Below are 19559 nucleotides of genomic sequence, written 5' to 3'. Positions count from 1 at the left end.
CCCAGGCTCTCACAATGCATTCTAACTAGTGCAAATCAGAAATTACTATGGTTGACCACACTTTTACTTTTCAATCCTAATTGAACAGAAATAGCACAAACTCTGAGATCATCTCCAGTTTATCATGTATATATCTTGTTTGTACATAGTGGTTTGTATATTGTCTCCCCCATTAGACTGTGAGCTTGCTTTTTTTTTTTTTTTTTTGGTATCCCTATCAAATAGCATGGTGTCAGATCTGAGGAGAGGGAGTGTCAAAAATCACTAGCTGATGGCAGTTCGCCTGAATAGAATTTTAGCAATGACTGGTCTACAAAGAAATGCCCATCTTGGTCTCGTTCTGAAAATCTAGTGTTGGTGGGCAGAGGGAGCAGGGGCAGTGGCCAAGTTCTTGTGACTGCTCTAACATCAGCAGTCATGCCCATGTCTGGTTCTGCTCCAGCTTTTTTGTCAAAACTCCCATGCCGAGTATCCAAGCTCACCCTTGGGACCACGCATCTCTCACCTGTGGGGAGAAGAAAAGGGAATACTGTGTTTTTAATGAATATTCCCTTTGGACAATGGGCCAAAAAAACAAAACCACAACTGAACATTTTCATCCCACCAAGCAGGTTTCATCCCAGCTACACTAAATCCTTTGCTAGATGGAGTATGGCATTCCTCCCCGGAATCAAAATTGTTCAGTCTCCTACAAAAATCAGCTGTGGTATATTTGACGTCTGTAATCATGCACCATAACATCAAAATAATGTCAGAACTTCACTGCGTGAGGATAAGTGCGGCATCACAAGGCATAATACAGGAGTGGGGAACCTGGATAAAATACGATTCGACAAGTTACTTCAGTTGCAACCAGCCTAAATTACATGTGGAACATACTATATGCACATGTCACATGTGCATGAGTGTCCATCAAACACAAACAAAATATTCATATGTGCCAGCCACTTTGATAAGTGTTGGGGATACAAAGAGAGGCAAAAAACGTGGTCCTTGCTCTCCAGAAGCTCAGTAGTCTTTCAAAATAACAAATTATACCAACGTCTGTATAAACAAACAGCAAAACTCTATAGTGATCAAAAAAAATCTCTAATACCTACATGATAATACAAGTGGATAAACATGAGCAGCAAAATAATAAAAACAGGCATATTTAAACATGTACTAATTAATACATCCATCAAGGAAAATGTACTTACATTCAAGGCACACAAGCCATGCATAAACTTTAGCATTGTCACATGGCTACAAGTTACCTTTTTTCTAGTTTCCCCAGTAATATCACAGGTTACTCTGGTTTCCAGCCAAATAGGTTTAGCTTCCTTGCGACCTGCTGGCTTCTCTGTCCCTCTGCCTGAGGTAATCGATGGTATGGGCTGACCATCTTCCTCATCAGAAATATAGAACTTGCCTTCTTAAGCTTGACATTGTGGAGGACTCAGACAATCTGGCAGTGTTGTTGACCTTGTAGGGGCATGTCTATACCCTAGGAGTCTTTTTATAGTTGAAGTACAAGGCAGAAAAGGTGTTGCTTCTGGATTTAGTTCTCTACCACTATTTGAATTGGTTTGGGGGGTTATAGTACATAGCCTTCTTCATTGGAATATCTGTTTCTTATCCATTGTTTGGTTCAGGTTATCTTTATACACAGTCTTTTTTTTTTTTTTTTTTGCTTACAGTGTCTGTTAGTCTCTACCTGCCTTGAGTCCCACTAATGCCTATAAATAGTAAGTGATTGCAGTGAATTGTCATTACAGGGCCCCCATCTGCCTCCAGGATTATTCTGCAAATAGACAAGTTGCCCATTCTCCTCACAACTCATTATAGAATAGCTTTCCATGAATCTGATAATTCGTGTGTCCCATAAATACCAGGATTTCTCAGCAGAAAATAGTTCCTTATTAAAGGTGTTCTCAATGAACTGGGCATCATAACATTGTTTCTGTCATCAATTTTCTGGCTAAAGTTGTACCTAGGTGGTAAGTTTTTCAGCTTCTTAGTTGAGAGTTGCTTTGGTTGCTACTGTCTACAATCTCTCCACCCTTAGAGATTCCAAAGTACAAATTAGTAGGTAGGCATGACTCACTCAAATGGTAAATCGTAAAGTTACTAGTGGAGTTGGACACTAGAAAACTACTGAGATTTTTGTTCCAGTCTCAAGTGTTCTTGAAACATTTGTACAATGTCTCCCCTTAAGAGTAGTATAGTTCTGGACTTCTTAACGCAACCCAAAGCTGATATTCCTTGGAACAGTGTGCTTACAAAGTTTCTAACTTGGTCCATACAGATTCTAGAAAGAAGCCCATATACTGAAAAATGCTTCTCCCACAGAACTTGAGCAACTGTGGAATCTTTTTCATTCCTGGTTGGGCATACCTGTGCACATCCTATGAAGTTGTCCATCAACACCAAAAGATGGCTTATGAGCACAAATTGTTATTTTTTATCTTCCTACACAATGAGCATGTCTCACTGCTTGAGCCAGTAAAATTTATTTTTGACAGCCTTTTTGACCCAAATGTCCAAAGTCATCATGTAAAGCTCGTGTGGCCATAGAGTGATATACCTTGGGAAGTATTAGTTGTATTTCAGTACATTTGGAATTTATGACAGCCCAGAACAATGCTATCTAGCACAGTTCTAACTTATACCATTTCTTCAAGAGTAAAGTTCATTCAAGAGACTGGTAGTTGAGACCTTTGCCATCGTTTCCTCACTTCCTGGCTTGGCTGACTTCAAACAGTCTTTCATAAGCCATCCCACTCTTTACCAATTGTCCACAGATAACTGGAGTGAACAAGATTGGTTCAATGAAGCAAGGTTCATGCACACCACTAGCATGCTTTCTGGCACAAGTCCTAAACTTTGAGCTGTACCACCATTTGCTTGTAATTCAGCTCCTTGTGTAATACAGATAGCTTTCATTCTTTCTTTAAATGATACTATGGCTTAACTGTCATGTGACAAATCATCTATAAATGTTAATCCCATGTTAGTCCTCCCTGACTGGTAATGTAGGCTGGATTCATGATTGATTAGTGATGCCACTCAGTTCTGGGGAACATCACTTAACTTGGCTCTACTCAGAAAATAAGCCAATGGAAGTTCATACATGCAACATCATTCCATGCTCACACTGGGCAGAATATAAGTCAATGGAATTCCACATTTATATCTTGCTCTACCTGCACTGGTTAGAATGTAAGTCAATGGACATTCACACTTGCAACATAATTCCATGCTAATCAGAATATAAGTCAAGAGAACTCCATATTTGCAACATATTCCTGTCAGAATGTTTCAGTGGGAGTCCACATTTATATCATTCCATGCCTGCACTGGTCAGAATATAAATCAATAGAAGTCCACACTTGAAACATCATTCCATTCCAATTATCTTTGAATTTCTCAGTGACCACCTCAAAACTAGAAGACTAAGAACTTCAGAACAGGTTTTACATTCAAGTCATTGCTGGCAAATACAACTGGTTTCCAGTGGTCATACCTCTCATCACAGGACTGTTCCTAAGTCTTCCAAACTGGCATTTGTATGCACAACAAAAAGCCTGCTTGGGTCTGCATCAGCCAACACTCACTGCCACATGTGGTAGAGCAGTTGACCAAGTCTCGGCAAGCTTGTTCACAATTCTTTACCTGCTGATCTCCACAGAGATCTGTAGGTTTTAAGGCAATTTCTCACTTTGTATCCTTCTCCTGAGTCCCTTCAATTCACTATGCATAAGTGAAGTCATTCAGTGGTTTAACAGTAGCGTAGAATTCTTAACAAATTCCTGATATTAGTCACCAAATCCTTGAAACGTTCTTATAGACTTACATGAACTGTTGCAAAGTGAAGTGAGCAGAACCAGGAGAACATAGTACTCAGTACCAGCAATATTGTATGATGAATAACTGTGAATGACTTAGTTATTCTCAGCAATACAATAATCCAAGATAATTCCAAAGGATATAGGATGAAAAATGCTATCCACCTCCAGAGAAAGAACTGATAGAATCAGAATGCAGATTAAAGAATACAATTTTTTACTGTGTGTGGGGTTTTTTTGTCTGTTTTCTTTCACAACATGACTAATGGAAATGTTTTGTATGAGTGCACATGTATGTCACCTATATAAAATTGCCTGCCTTCTCAATGAGGGGGGAGGGGAAAGAGGGAGAAAAAGATTTTGGAACTCAAAATTTTAAAAAAATGATGTTAAAATTGTTTGTACATGTAATTGGGAAAAATAAAATATTTGATTAAAAAAGAAAAGTCTTTATATCTTGAAGTTTTGGGGGTATGTGACCCACTGTGGGGCACTTTTTTCTTCTCTGGCTTGGAATTCATACTTTGTCTTGATACCATGTGGCCCACTTACTTGACAAAAAACTTTGAAAAGCTGGCACTTGTTAATTGAAAGGTTCACACCCTTGTCTTCTTACCGATCCAACACTTTCATCAGTCTCTCCTCTTGTTCTAGGGTCTTCCCAAAGACAATAATGTCGTCAGGATATATCAACACTTGAAGGTAGTTCACATCTTTACTTTTTCCATCAGTTGTTGAAAATTGGCAGGTGCCCTCAAGATGAATTGTGGCATGTGCTTAAACTGGTAAAATCTGGCTGGGAAGATGAAAGCAATCCTCTTGTCTTCCTCTACCGTAGGAATGGTTTTTTTAATTAAAAAAATTTTGTTTTTGATTTTACAGGAATCTATTTCTTCTCCCTCCTACCCCTCTACTACCTCACTGGAAAAAGAAAAACAAAATCCTTGTAACAAGTGTGCATAGTCAAGGAAAACAAATTTCCATATTAGCTGTGTCCAAAAAACGTGCTTCATTTTGTACCCTGAGTCCATTGTCAGGAGATGGACAGCATGATTCTTCATCGGTCCTTTGGAGTCATGGATGGTTGTTGTAGTGATCAGAGTTCTTATAGCTTTCGAAAGTTGTCATATAAATTGTTCTGTTTCTGCTTACATCATCCTGCTTCAATTCATACAAATCTTTCCATGTCTCTTTAAATCATCTTTTTCCTAATTTCTTACAACACAATTATATTTCATTAAATTTATATCCCACATTTTGTTCAACCATTCCCCAATTGATGAACATCCTCTTGGTTTCCAGTTTCTTTGTCACTACAAAAAGATATAAATGTTTTTGTATGTATGGAATCTTTTCCTCTTTTATCTTTATGGGGTACAAGCTTAGCATTGGCATAGCTGAGTCAACAGGGAAGCACTTTTAGTAACTTTTGTGTATAATTCCAAATTGATTTCCAGAATGCTCAGACCCATTTACTGCCCCACCAACAACACATCAGTGTGCCTGTTTTCCTGTAGCATATCCAACATTTGTCACTTTCTTTTCTTTTTTTAGTCACCTTTGTAGTTATGTGGTTAAGTAGATAGAGAAGAAGGGATGGGGTCAAGAAGACCTTAGGTCAGATTTATCCTCAGACATTTAGTAGCTGTATGTCCCTGGTCAAGTCACTTAACCACTGTTTGCCTCAGTTTCCTGATGAAAATGAAGATGATGATAATAATAGCACCTACTTCTGAGAGTTGTTGTGAGGATAAAATATGTTAATATTTATAAAGCACTTTGCCAACCTTAAAGTGTTATGTAAATAAACACTAGGTACTATTAGATACTATTACCTTTGCTGATCTGATGGGTATATGGCGGAATCTCACAATTGCTTTACTTTGCATTTCTCTAATAATTAGTGATTTTTAAAATATGGCTACAGATAATTTAGGTTTCTCCCCTTGAGAAGAACCTGTTCATATCTACAGACCATGTTTCAATTATGGAATGGCTCATATCCTTACAAATCAATAGTGATTTAAGGCATTTTTTTTCATATGACTCTAGGTAGCTCTGATTTCGTCTGAAAACTGCCTATTCATATCCTTTGACTACCAATTGGGGAATGGATCATATCCCTACAGATCAATAGTGATTTAAGGCATTTTTTTCATATGACTCTAGATAGCTCTGATTTCTTCTTTTGAAAACTGCCTGTTCCTATCCTTTGACTATCAGTTGGGGGATGGCTCTTATTTTTATAAATTTGACTCAGTTCCCTATATATTTAAGAAATGAGGCCTTTATCAGAGAAACTTGCTGTATTTTTTCCCATTTCCTGCTTTTCTTCTCATCTTGGCTGCATCAGTTTTGTTTGTGCAAAAGCCTTTTAATTTAATGTAATCAAAATTATCCATTTTACTTTTCATGATCCCTCTATCTCATTAGATCATAAATTCTTCCCTTGTTCATAGATCTGACATAAAGTTTTCCATGTTCTCTTAATTTGCTTATTATATCACCCTTTATATCTAAATCATGTACCCATTTTGACTTTATCTTGGTATACAGTGTAAAATGTTGGTCTATGCTTAGTGTCTGCCAAACTGTTATATAGTTTTCTCAGCAATTTTTGTTAAATAGTGAGTTCTTGCTTCAAAAGCTTAAATCTTTGTGTTTATCAAACACTAAATTACTATGATCATTTCCTGCAATGTATTGTGTACCCAATCTGTTTCACTGGTCTACCACTCTTAGCCAGTACCAGATTGTTTTGTTGATTGCTGCTTTGTAATACAGTTTGAGATCTGCACTGCTACACTGTCTTCCTTCACATTTTTTTCCCATTGAATCCCTTGATATTCTTGACCTTTTGTTCTTTCAGATGAATTTTATTATTTTTTTCTAGCTCTGTAAAATAATTCTTTGATAGTTTGATTGGTATAGTATTTAATGCAGTTTTATGCATGGGTAGCTACTAATGTAATAAGGTACTAAAGCTTAAAACCGCCCTGGGACTTTTGGGACACTCTACATATCTTGGAAATAAAACCTTTATCAGAGAAATTTGCTACAAAGATTTTCCCCCAGTTAATTGTTTCTCTTTTAACTATAGCTTTATTGTTTTTGTGCAAAATCTTTTTAATTTTATGTAATCAAAATTATCCATTTTATCTTCTGTGATCCTTTTTGTCTCTTGCTTGGTTATGAACCTTTCTTCTATGTATAGATTTGATAGGTATTTTTTTCCTTGTTTTTGATGTGATCTTATATGTCTATGTCACATATCCATTTGGAGCTGTTCTAGGTATAAGCTGTGAGGTATTGGTCAAAATCTAATTTCTTCCATACTGCTATCCAATTTTCCCAGGAGTTTTAATCAAATAGTAAGCTTTTGTAAAGTAACTAAGGTCTTGTATTCGTCAAATTACTAAGATATTAGATTTGTTGCTTCTGTATTTTGTGCAGCTAATCTGTGCCGCTCATTGATTTTTTTAACCAGTAGCATATTGTTTTGAGAATGATTGTTTTATACTATGGATTAGGGCAATGGATAGAGTACCAGGCTTCAAGATTGAAAGACTCATCTTCCTGAGTTCAAATCTGGCTTCAGACACTTCCTAGCTGTGTGACCTGGGCAAGTTACTTAATCTTGTTTGCCTCAGTTTCCTCATCTGTACAATGAACTGGATAAGGAAATGGATAAGGATGATGGAAATTGCCAAGAAAATCCAAAATGGCATCACAAAGAGTTGGAAATGACTAAAGAAAAACTGAGCAGCAGCAAAGTATGGTTTAAGATCCACTATTGCTAAGCCTCCTTTTGTTTCTACCCTTTTCCCCAGTATTTTTCTTTGAGATTCTTGGCCCTTTTTTTTTCTCCATATGTATTTTATTATTTTTTTCTAGTTCTGTAAAGTAATCCATTGGTAATTTGATTGTTCTGAACTTCTGGGTCATGTATCAATAAGATGGAGAACTAAGCATTTTCTCTATCCCCACGACCTCTCAAACTTTTCCAAAACAGAAGTGATTCACCAAAGATAAAGCAACTTTAGCTGTCTCCATGGTCTAAGACACCTAGAACCCAAAAGAAGATTTAAAAAGCCCCACAATTCAATGAACTGATGCCTAACCCATCTTCACTCAGCAACAGACTTGCAACAAAATACCTTGACTTCCCCTGCCACTTTCCTGTGCCTGGAGATCCAAACTCCAAATCATTGAGCCTGCTATAGCCAGGGCCACTACCATGCTTCTACAAAACTTTGCAGGAGAGTAGAACTGAGGGAATAGGACAGGACATGTGTCTGGGCTTGTAAAATAGAGATCAAATCTACAACCTCACTTGTGCCTACTAACTCATTCCCAGAGATCCAAACTCAAAATGGCAGAAATTTGTCTAGACTGTAATAGCAGCAGTGTGGTGATGTTTTGTACTGGTAGGCCAGCGAACTAAGGAGCAGAGAAAAGGGGCAAGACACCAGGTGTGAGAAGACAGTAGACTGAGGAAAAAAGCCCAACATCCCACTGAGGTCATTGCTGTCCCCTTAAAAGTAACTTGAGGTAGAGACTTAGGCTGATGAACTGTGAAGAATTGCCCAAATGGGAGGAGGCTGAGATTCTTTGAATTCCAGTCCCCAGGGAAAAACTGTCATCAGAAGGAAGAGAGCCACAGTGATCAATAGGAGAAAATAAGGAGAAAAAAGACTAAATTTACCAAAGATCTCAGGAGGAAGAAAACTCAAAGACTTTGAGCATAAGCAGATAAATCAACAGGGAAAACATTAGGAGCAGGAGCATAAACAAAGGAAAATGAGACAATACTTGCAGCTCTGGACCCTGTGGATTTTGAGGGGAAAATGGAACCATAACACTGTTCCTGCGTGGCTTTAAAAAAAAACAATTAGAATTATGAGAGTGGAATTTATGTCTCATGAAGCAGAGATAATTGGCAGAATAGAAGAACTTTAATCTTTGATAGTGTCTCATCCAAAGAAACGAAATAATTCAATCTCAATCACTGATTTGGGAATGGCAATACAGAAAAGTAAAGGACAATCTGAAAGAAGAGATGCAAAAAGGAATAATATTGAAAGAAAATGTTCTCTATTTAAAAAAAAATATTGATCTTGAAGACAGGATGTGGAGACAACCTAAAGATTACAGATCTCCCAGAAGAACATGAATCAAAAAACTTGAACACCATAATGCAAAAAATAATACAAGAAAACTTCACAGAACTTCTGAACTCAGAAAACAAAGTGCCAGTTAAAGAAATCTATAGGTCACCTCCAGAAAAAACTCATAAGGTTGCAAACTCCAATATATCATGGTTAAGTTTAACAATCCCATTGAGAAATAACAAATCTGCAAGTGAGATTCTGCAAGGTAGTTGGATTACTGAGACATTGAATTAATAAATTAATTTGGGTAGTCTCACTTTTATTGATCTCTTCATGAGCAATTAATATTTCTCCACTTATGTTGGTCTATTTCTATTAAGTAGTTGTAGTTGTATTAATATGGTTCTTATGTATGTCTTGGTAGATAAAGTCCCTTGTATTTTATTCCTTCTATAGTAATTTTAAATGAAATTTCTCTTAATATTTATTCCCCTTGGGTTTTATTGGTATTATACACAGATGCTAATGATTTGTGTGAAAGTTACTGTTTTAATTAATTTTTAGTTGACCTTGGGAAATCCATCATATCATCTGGAAAAAGTGGTAATTTTCTTTCTTTACCTGTACTCATTGCCTCAATGTTTTCAAAAAATATAATAGAAGAGGTAATGATGGATATATTTGTTTCACCTCTGATTTTATTGCAAAGGATTCTGGTTTGTTCCTGTTATATAATGCTAATCCTTGGTTCTAAATATATTCTATTTATCATTTTCATGAAAGGTCCATTTATTCCTATATTTTCTAGTGTTTTTAATTGAAATGAGTGCTGTATTTTGGCAAAAGCTTTTTCTGCAACTATTGATGTAATATGATTTTATTGTTTTGTTACTAACATAGTTAAGTCAATATTTTTCCTTGTATTAAACCAATTCTGTATTCCTAATATAAATCCAACCTGGTTATGGTGTACAGTCTTTGTGATATGTTGTTTCAGTCTCTTTGCTAATATTTTATTTAAAATTTTTGTATCATTGTTCTTTCAGGATATTGCTATATCGCTTTCTTTTTTCTGTTTTGAGTCTGTTATAGAAGGAATTTGGTAGGATCTTTGTGTTTGGTATTTTTACAAACAGTTAATGGAATATTGAAATTAATTGCCTCTTACTGTTAGATAGAATTCACTTAAGAATTCATGTGATCCTGGGATTTTTTCTTTGGGAGTTCTTTCATGATTTATTCAGTTTCTTTCTCTGAAATTGGGTTGTTTAAATGCTCTATATCTTGTTCTCTTAATGTGGATATTTTACATTTTTGTAGATAATCATTTATTTCATTTAAATTGGTTTTATTGACATGTAGTTGGACAAAATAATTTGTAATAATATCCTTTATTCTTTTGTTGTGAATACTAAATCTGACTTCTGGTTTTCCTCTTTCTTCTCCTTAATCAAATTAGCTAATGGTTTATCTTTTTGAAAAGACAGTTCCTAATATTAATTCAGTTAAAATTAAAATGTTTTTTTGTTAATCTCTTTCTTGCTTTTCAGGATTTCTATTTTGGAGTTTGTTTAGGATTTTTCAATACATTGGTCTTCTAATTTTATTTTAGTTGCAAGACCAAATCGTTGTTCTGGTCTTTTTCTTCTTTGTTAATTAAAGTGTTTGGAGATATCCATTTTCTCCTAAGGACTGTTTTGGCATACATACCAAAAATTCTGGTATGTTTTCTCATTGTAGTTATCTTTAATGAAATTATCTATTGTTTCTGTCATTTATTCTTTGACCCACCAATTCTGTAGAATTGTTAGTCTTCAGTTTATTTTTAATGTTTTTTTCCTAGAGGCCCATTATTTAATATCTTTTTATTCTATCATAGTCTATGAAGCACATATTTAATATTTCTGCTTTTCTGCTTTTGTCTGCAAGGGTTTTATGACATAATACAAGGTTGACTTTTGTAAAGATTCCATGAACAGCTGAGAAATATGTTTACTCCTTTCTTCCATTCAATAATTCTCAGAGCCCTAAAATAGCTAACTTTTATAAAGTTCTATTCATGTCCTTAACGTTTTTTTTGTTTGTTAGTTTTATGAAAGAGGGAACATTGACATCCCCTACTATTTTTTTTTTTGCTGTCTTCTTGTGGTTCATTTACTTTTTCCTTTAAATATTTAGATGCTATGCCATTTAGACTTTATATGTTAAACATTGAAATTAAGGGTCATGTGACCAAGATCTAGCACTAGATGCTTTCTCTGATCTTCACAATCTCTCAAACTTCTCTCCAAAATAGAAATTATGTGCCAGAAATAAAGCACTTTTAGCTGTCTCGATGGTCTAGGACACCAAGAACCTAAATAAAGTAAAAACCCAAAACTATTAGCAAAAGCCAATAGTCCCTAACCCCTAATGAAGGCATATACTCAGCACTCCATTCCCCGCTACCACCTACACTCATGGCAGCAAGGCAAATCCATAGGTTTGCAAGGGAACTCAACCCCACACTCTGACCTTTCCTTCCTCCCAGTGCCACAGAAATCCCAACTCCAAACAGCAGAAACTTGTTCAGGCTTCAATAGTCTAGAACTCTGCAGGAGAGCAGAGGAACAGAGGCAATGGGGCAGAACACATATCTGGACTTCAAATAAAGCTCAACTCTACCAAACTGACACTCCATCTTTCTTCCTCAGTGCCCCACAGAACCAAACCTCAAAGAGCTCTGTCACAAATTAATTCACAAATGATAAATAGAATAGCCCTATGGCATGACTCTTTGCCACAAACAGAGCTCTGCAGGAGAGTGGAGAGAGAGAAAGAATGGAGCAGAACCCACATTTGGGCTTGCAATAGAACTCAACTCTACATCTTCTCCTCCCCCTGTGCCTTGGAAATCTGCCCAGGTTGAGAAAGCTACGTGACTGTGCTCTGTACTGCTGCACCAGAAAACTGAAGAACAAAGAAAATGGAGTGGGATATGTATTGGGGCAGAGGGAGGCTGTGTAGTACTCCATTAAACCTGAAGGAAAGAGCCCAGCATCTAGCTAGGGCCATTTCTGCCCCCTACCCAAAGTCACTTGGGGCAGACACTTAGCCTGATGAATTGCCCAGTGAAGGAGACCAAGACATTTTGAGATCCAACACTCAGGGAAGCCACCAAAAAGAGGGGAGGGAGTCATAAAGTGAACAATAAGGGAAACTAAGAAGGGATGGGAAAGGTAGCTAGGTGGTGTAGTGGATAGAACACCAGGCCTGGAATCAGGAAGACTCATCTTTCTGAGTTCAAATCCAGCCTCAGACACTAGTTGTGCGATCCTGGGCATGTCACTTAACCCTCTTTGCCTCTGGTTCCTCATTTATAAAATGAACTGGAGAAGGAAATGGAAAACCACTCCATTATCTTTGCCAAGAAAACCCCAAAAGGGCTCATGAAGAATTGGACATGACAGAAACAACTAAATAACAACAGGACGGGACAGGGAAAGGGGGGGGGCGGCACACAATATACCAAAGATGTTTGGAAGAAGAAAATGCAAGGATCTTGAGCATAAACAGCTAAACCAAAAAGAAGGACATTAAGAGCAGAAAGAAATGTGGCCTCCAGATCTAGTAAATGAGTTTAGGCATCTATGAATAAGTACTGCAAAACAAAGAAGATAACTAAACACCTAATGATGTAGAGGACTTGTGGATTTCAAGGATAGCATGGAACAACAGTACATAATTTCTTCATTATTTAAAAGAGAAATGATTGTGAAAACAGAATTTATATCCCATGCAGCAGCAACAATTGGCAGAATAGAAATGAATTCATTGTATTACTTTTCTGCAAAATATAGTTTCCCTATTTATACCTTTTAATTAAGTCTATTTTTTTTTGCTGTAGCCTTGTCTTTTGTGTGTGTGTGTTCACCCAAGACATGACAGATTTTGCTCCAACCCCTTATTTTAACTCTGCATGAGTCATTATGTTTCTAGTATATTTATTGTAAACAACACATTATTGGATTTTGCTTTCTATTGCATTATGCTAGTCTCTTCAATTTTAGGGGTGGGCCTCCCATTCACATTCACGGTCATGATAGTGAATTGTATATTTCCCTCTATCCTATTCTCTTATGCATTTTCTACTCTTGTATTCCTTGATCCCTCTTTATTTCATGTTCTTACCCTTTCCTTTTAATACTTTCACTATACCCCTTTAAGTTTAGGGTTTACTTATGGCTAATCCCTCCCTGAATCTACCTTCCCCTTATATTCTCTGTTCCTTTCTGCATCCCTGTTGAGTGATTGTATTCCTACACCAAACTCTTTGTGCGTGTATTATATATTTGTGTGTACTGCCGTCTTTTAATCAATTTAGATGAAAGTGAAGTTTATGTGTTGCCTCCTCCCCCCATCCTTTCATATATATGTATATATATATGTATATATATATATATATATATACACACACACACATATATGTTTTTACTTGTGCATCCTGATATATTAGATGATAAATTCTTCCACCCTACTTCTCATTTTTCTCCTAGTGTTCCTCTCTCCTTTTTTCTTCTTTCAATACTATAAAAACAAAATTATTTCTAGGTCTTCTGTCTCATGTGACTACCTACATAACCCCTTAGGCTATTATGATTCTTAAAGGATCCTTTTATTATCCTCTCTTCCATTAGAATGCACATAGTTCATACTTGTAAAGTATCATCTGATTGTTCACTAATATTTCTTTTGCCTCCCATATTTGTATTTCAAAGTTCCTTTCAACTCAGATTTTTTTTCATCAGGAATGTTTGAAAGTACCTAATTTGTTGAAGGTTCATTATTTGCCTTTGTAGTTTTATACTTCTTGCTGGGTGAGTTATTCTTGGTTGTAGATCTTTACCTTTTGCCTTTTGGAATATTTCATTCCATGTTCTCTGTTTTTTTATAGTGGTAGCTGATAAATCTTTTCACAATCCTGACTGTAGTCTCTCAGTATGTGAATTTTTTCTGTCATGATGCTTGTGTTATTTTTATCTTATTGTCTAGAAGCTCCGGATTTTAGTAATGGCATTCTTAGAGATTTTCATCTTGGAGTTTCTTTCAGAAGGTGATGGGAAAATTCTATTTTACATTGCTTCCTTGTTCCAATATGGCTGGGTAATTATTTTTTAATTACTTAAAATTAATAAATATATATGTATGTATATGTATGTATACGCGCACACACACACACACACACACACACACATATATATATATATATATATATATATATATATATATAGATATACACACATACACATATACACACACACACATATATTAACCAAGTTCCTTTTTTTGGGCAATTTCAAATAGTCCAATAATTCTTAAGTTATACCTTGATGTATTTCTCTGATCACTTGTTTTTGGTATATAGGAGATGCCTTAGAGTTTCCTCTTCTCAATCTTTTAGCTTAAAAACAATCCTTTTCTTCTGGACTCCTTAACTTCTATTGTGTCCACTCTAATCTTTAGGGAATTTGTTACTAGAGTAAGATTTTGTACCTCTTTGTTTTAAGTTGTAGATTCTTTCCCCAGGTCTCTCTTCCATGGCTCTATTTTTTCTATGATACCTTTTTTTTTACTCTTTTATTTTAAACACATCATTTTCTCTAGTTATTCTAATTGATTTTCTGGGCAAGTTGTTTTTTTCTTTGGTTTTGATTATAGGTGGTTTTTTTTTTTTTAGTTATTCTTCCTGCTTTTGTCTTGGTCATCCCTACAATCATAACAAAGCTCTTTATGTGTTTTGTTTGTGTACTTGTTTATTCATTCATCTATTTATTTACTTAACTTTTGGTGTTGAGGATTCAGGAGTTGAGTTTTAGTTCTTCTCTACTCCAGGAATCAGATCAAGTTGAAACCATTTCCTTTGCCCCTGAGGTCTTCCTTTTACCCAGACTCCCACTTTCTTTGGGGGTCAGATTTCTTTTCCTTCAAAAGGTCATACCTTTAGTTCACCATGGGACAATGAGGTTTTTCCTTCTTCTGGCCTTAGTTGAAACCCTTTCCTCTAGAGCAAGAGAAAAGAGAAGTCTTTCTTTAATCCTCAATTAAATCTAAGGTTGCTCCTTCTCTGTCGAAACAGATCTAATTGAGGTCATTTCCTTGGAGGACAAGGATGGGGAGAAGTGAGGCTTTCTATTTTTTACTGTATTTTTCCATGTATAAGATGCTGTCATGTATAAGATGCATCTTAATTTTGGGACCCGAAATTTGAAAAAAAAAGTATTACATAAAGTTATTGAACTCAAGTTTTATTCATCATGAAATTCATAGAACTGTCAAAACTCCCATCCATTAGCTTGTCCTCGTCTGTGTTTGATGACGAATCACTGTCTTCATATATTGCCTGGTCCTCAGTTCCATCTATGGCAAGTCTGGTGTGTGCATGCTTTGTCCCTTCTGTTTCATAAACCTAAAGCACCAATTGTGTTTTCCTTTGAAATCAGTAACTTCTTTTTCATCAGCAATTCTTCTTGCCTCATGCTGAACCATCTTTGTGGACACAGGAATTCCAATTGCCCCTTGCTCTTCAATCCATATCTTCAATTCCTTCTCTAAATCAGGCCATTTTGCCGACTTGCCTCTCATGGCTTTTTTCTGCCATGGCGTTTTCAGTAGGGTTTCTTCGTCCCATAGCCAGTCTCGGATTGTTTTCTCAGTTGGAGGGGGACCAAACTTACATTCAGCAGCACAATTTCCATTCACTTTTGCAAACTGGATCACTTTTAACTTGGACTCAGCATTGTATGAAAATCTTCTCTGAGCCATTTCTGGGCAGAACGTGGCAAAATGTAACCTAATATACTAGTAACAAATGAGAAACGAGCACAAAGACAACAAGCGCAAAAAAGGAAGAAACACAAGTAAAAAAGAATCTACAACAATGAGCGCAAAAACAAGTGCAAAAAAGCGGGAAATGCGAGTGAAAAAATACTACAACCACTGTATAAGACGCACCCAGTTTTTAGACCCCAAATTTTTCGAAAAAGGGTGCATCTTATACACGGGGAAATATGGTATTTATGGCACTACCTTGAAATCCTATTCTTCTGCAACTACTTAATGTGTCGTGGTCCACCACCACCCCCCGCCCCGCTCCCATCCCGTTTTTCACTAAAAGCAATGGTCATTCAGATTTTTCCTTAGCGCTAAGGCTTTTTATAAAATCCTTCCCAGTGAAGTTTTTTTTTTTTTCTTCGCCCTGGAACTTTTTCAAGTTCACTTCTGTTCCTCAAGGAATTTCTTTGCCTACTGAGGTTTTCTCATCTTCTCCCCTTCACAACTATACTCCCTCTCCATCAGACTTTTATTTTCTTTTTTTAAAGACTTTTACATTTTTATTTATTTTCCCTTTAATGTGTAACTTAGAAAATTTGGTTATCTACTTCATTATGATGGAGAAACACTTTGACACACTGCCTTCTTGCTTGGTAAGTCATGGCCCTAGATTTTTTTCTTAAAAAAAGTGTTAAGTGAGTAAGTTAGAGAGTAAAGTTTATTATGTTGCAATAAATTAGTTATGAAGATTACAACAGCACTCAGAGCGACCTCTATTTTTTTTTAAAGAATGACAGAGTAGACTGAGATATTGGACAATAAAACGATATCAAGCATAAATGTTTTTGGTGATTGTTAGAGTGGTTATTCTGATTAACCTGCAGAATACATACACCCTGCAACTGTATGTCAGTCATTGAAAGTTGAAAGATTAACCCTGTTATTCCCAAAACACAAACAAAGATGAAAACTTATAGGAAAATATAATCAATCACTATGGCAACATTTTTTCCAGGTGTCTTGAATCTCATTTTTTAAAGAAAAGCAATGCACTTGACCCTTTCAATTGCATCTTTCATTTCTGGTGACAGAACTAAGAAGGGAAGCCCATAGATTTGGAGCTGGAGCTCCTTAGAAGGTTGGTGCTAAAGTTAAAGAGCTTGACCCTCTAGTGGCAGTAGATGCTGCATATCCCATCTGGGTAACTTAGCCCTTTTGCCTCTGAGTTCCTGAAGTGGTTGAGGTTGGAGAGCTTGGCAATGGACAAATGACCTGGACTTTTGAGAATGCTCCTTGATGCTTGAAGGCCTGGATATGAACATGGTCCTGGGAAGCCATCTCAGTAATATGGTCTTCACCCAATGGGGCATTGTCTGGGTCCTAAGCCTTCATTGGAGCAAGAGGACAAAGACTGTGAGGGCAGTGGAAAGGGTAACAAAAATCCTAATGAACAGGAGGTACATGTTTATCAGAGGAATGACTGGAGATATGGAAAGGATGGTTTCAGCGCTCACCAAGAAAAACACACTTGAGGACAAGAGATGCAAAGGTTTGCTTTCTCCCTAGAATTGGAAGGAAAATAAAGTATCAGCCTCATCAAAATGGAAAGGAGGAGGCAGGGAATGATCATGTTGATAGTGTAGAACAAAGACAGGAAAAAAGGTAGAGAGTAAGTGATGCCAAGGTAAGCCCTTTCATAGCAGTTGTACTTGATAACATGTTTAACACTTTACCAGTAGTCATACTAGGACATATCTTCATAGAGGAGTCAATCAGAACCAAGTCCGTGTTGACTTTAAGGGACCAAGAACCAAAACTTCATTGTACAATTTTGGTAACTAATGGGAATAGAATCATGTTTGTTTTGCATGAACTCATGAAGATGGAAGGAGAGATCCAGATGTCCTCTCCTGTGTATCTAAGTAGGGCTTTGGTCTTGTGAACCAGGAAATCCCCAACTACATCATTATATAACACCGTGGCAGGGCCTTCCATATCTTTTCAGAAGGCACAGGTGTGAATTCAGCTCACCATAGCCAACAGGATTCCACTTTAGCTTGTCATTCCGTACATGTTTCAGCCAGAAGTTATCTTCATAATCTAGTTGACCTCACCTACTTTTACTAGCTGAGACATGTTCACCTCAAACTGGGTGCTGACTAGGTCAGATACATTGGCTACAGGCCAGATGAATTCACCATAGTCCTCAAATTGATGCATGAACAGGCAATGATGTGCCTCAGTGGCCTGGCTTTTGTGAGCAGGAAGACCAGGCCTGCCATGAAGCAGCTGCGTCTATTGCTCAATCAACTTTGCATTGCCTGGTTCCACAATCAGCACAGACAGCACCTCAAGGGTTAAAGTTGGGGGAGCAAGGAAGTGAAGGCAACAAGAAGTAGGGCTAAAAGAGGAAAAGGAAGAGAGAAAAAATCAAGGGAGAGAGGAGGAAGGGGAAGGGGAAGGGGAGAGAAACCAAGCCTATCACTTTAACCTCTGTCCCTCCAGCAACCTGGATCGTATCTACCAATTGCCAAAGAAGGTAAGTTGTGTAGCAATTAGGTTGTTGTATTGTACAGTGTCCTTCATTGTCTGGGTCCAGCTTCTCAATATCAGTTTTTAAAAAGAGAGGAATTTGTTAGTGTAAGTCTGCATGAATCTAATACTGAGAACTTCCTGACAAATACTCCAGGACACCTTGAACTTCTGACATTGTGTTGGTCCAGTTTGGTTCTCTTAATCATAGTTTGGTAGGCTACCTAGATACATGTCTTTCCATTCTTCCATACCACCAATATAGGTGGTTTCTATGGGCATATTGAACTCTGTGATGATGCCATTAGCCCAGCCCTGATCTTACTATGAATTACCTTGCAATCTTTGACCTAACTTCTCCTTGTTATAATTTTATATTTATTTTTAAAATTCTAAACCTAACTGATGCCAAATAAGATGAAAATTTCCACATACTCCCTCTCTGCCTACCCTCTCTGGGTTGAAAGGAAGAAAAACAAAGTCTTTGTATCAGATATGCATCGTCAAAGAAAACAAATGTCCACATTGTCTATGTCCAGAAATATATGTCTCCTTCTGTACTTTGAGTTTATCACCACTTTTTCAGCAGGTGGGTAGCATGTTTCGCCCTTGGTCTTTTGAGATTGTGGTTGGTCATTGCATTGATCAGAGTTCTAAATCTTTCAAAGCTTGTTTGTTTTTTCCCAATATTATTATTATTGTATAAATTGTTCTCCTGGTTCTACTTATTTCCCTCTGTATCAGTGCATACAATCTTCCAAGGTATGTCTCAGACCATACCTTTCGTCATTTTTCATAGTACAATATTTCATTAGATCTCTATAGAGTGTATATGGTATTCAGGGAAGACTAGCACCTCTGGTGTGAGGGCTTGCTGAGCCTTTTCAGGGCTGCTCATCGTCTTTGTCACCCAATTCTCACCTGTGGCTCCAAGAAGTTGTAGGATACGCAGTAGCCACATCCTAGTAAAACTGTCTTGGCAGATGTTGAGACAGGCCTCAAATTTGTCAGTGAGTCTGGGGTATGTGAAGCATTCTAAGACTTCCCCTGGCAGAATGGGCAGCTGAGAACAATTTATTCTAATGGCCATGAAGGTGGCTGAAGCAGGCACTGTGGCCAGACAGTGAAGATGACAAGGTCATCCGTTGCATCCTGGGCTATTGTTGGTTGTCTTGACTTTTGCCTTGCCACTGGACTTCAATGACTCCGGAAGAAAGAGTGAGGCCGACAACTTGGTGTAACTCACTTAAATCCAATTCACGCTCCAGTCAAGATATCA

The 19559-nt window shown here is 37.0% G+C and overlaps 1 pseudogene; it reads right to left on the bottom strand.

Annotated features, from left to right (window-relative positions):
- Positions 1 to 254: 254 nt before the first annotated feature.
- LOC118851243 lies at positions 255 to 18030 on the bottom strand (annotated as a pseudogene).
- Positions 18031 to 19559: the final 1529 nt, after the last annotated feature.

The sequence above is a fragment of the Trichosurus vulpecula genome, chromosome 5 (genome assembly GCF_011100635.1).
Source record: "Trichosurus vulpecula isolate mTriVul1 chromosome 5, mTriVul1.pri, whole genome shotgun sequence".
NCBI lineage: Eukaryota > Metazoa > Chordata > Mammalia > Diprotodontia > Phalangeridae > Trichosurus > Trichosurus vulpecula.
This window is presented reverse-complemented; position numbering and strand designations above follow the sequence as displayed.